Here is a 1,241-nt window from a genome sequence, read left to right on the forward strand (position 1 = left end):
CAACGTTCGACTATCGGTGTGTGTGTGTGGGGGGGGGGAGGGGAGGGGGTAGAGACCGATCGACTAGTATATGTGTGGGGAAGGAGAGAGACCTAGCTATGTATTGAGGGAGATCGATCGACATCCATGGATATGTGTAGCAGAGGAATAAGGTTGGGAGAAAGAAAAAGGTAGAGCGTCGGAGGGTTGGTGGTGGAGTGGCATCTCACAAATGGTGGGAGAGGCTTGCTAGACAAATGGAGGGTACGAGTGAAATATCAATAAGAGAGGGCGGGGGATGTCTATCTGTCTATGCATGTGCGTGTGAGAGACGGGTCGGGAGGTATGCAAGGATGATGAGGGGAGACGATATGGTTGTGGTAAGCATACATAACTACATAGGGAGATCAACCATCGTGTTTCCGAGAAAGGGAGAGACATAACTAGCGAGGTAAGTGTATCGGTGCATGGGGAAAACGAATTATAGTAGACCTCGATATATGTAGGGAGATCAGTACGTATATACGCCTGCATGTGTTAGAAGCAAATAAGGCCGGGAGAGACAGACAGGGGGAGAGGGGTGCAGCTAGGAGGTGGTGCGAGAGGCCTACCATGTCGAGGGGGGAGGAGTGTATGAGTATGAGATCAATGAAAAGAGGGGCAGGAGTGTGCACCTGAGTGGAACCGTATTGGACATAGGGGGGCATGGACGGTGAGAAGAGAAGAGGGGAAGTATATATCACTACAAAAAAAGACACATCCGTGACATTTTGGGCCGAACGAAATTTTCTTCTGTCATACTTATGACACTTCTATGATGATAATTGTGACAAAACCCGGTATCATCATAGATGTGGCGGGCTCCTACTTCCATGACAAAAAATCATGAGAGAAAATGGGCTTTTTGTCCTGGGCGGGCCGGAGATGCAGCTGCATGACATTCTTTGGGCCGTCCATGATGGTAAAAACCATGGTAGAAGCTAGGGCGAGGAAAATTTCGGGGAGTTCCCGGTAGCGGTGGGTGGTCGGGGGCCGAGCGATGCGCGTGCCTCTCATACACGTACGCGCGTGTGTGCGAGGCGTTGGGCTGTAACTGAACCCGAGCGAGGCATTGGGCTCTAACTGAAGCCGAGCGATTGCACTGCAGGCTACGCATTACTGAACCCGAGCGATCGATCGATGTCTGTTAACTGAACCCGATCGAGCGATTCCTTCGCTACTGCTGCTGACTGAAGCCGATCGATGCTGCCTCTGGATGAACA

Source organism: Triticum dicoccoides, chromosome 1B (assembly GCF_002162155.2).
Source record: "Triticum dicoccoides isolate Atlit2015 ecotype Zavitan chromosome 1B, WEW_v2.0, whole genome shotgun sequence".
Lineage (NCBI taxonomy): Eukaryota > Viridiplantae > Streptophyta > Magnoliopsida > Poales > Poaceae > Triticum > Triticum dicoccoides.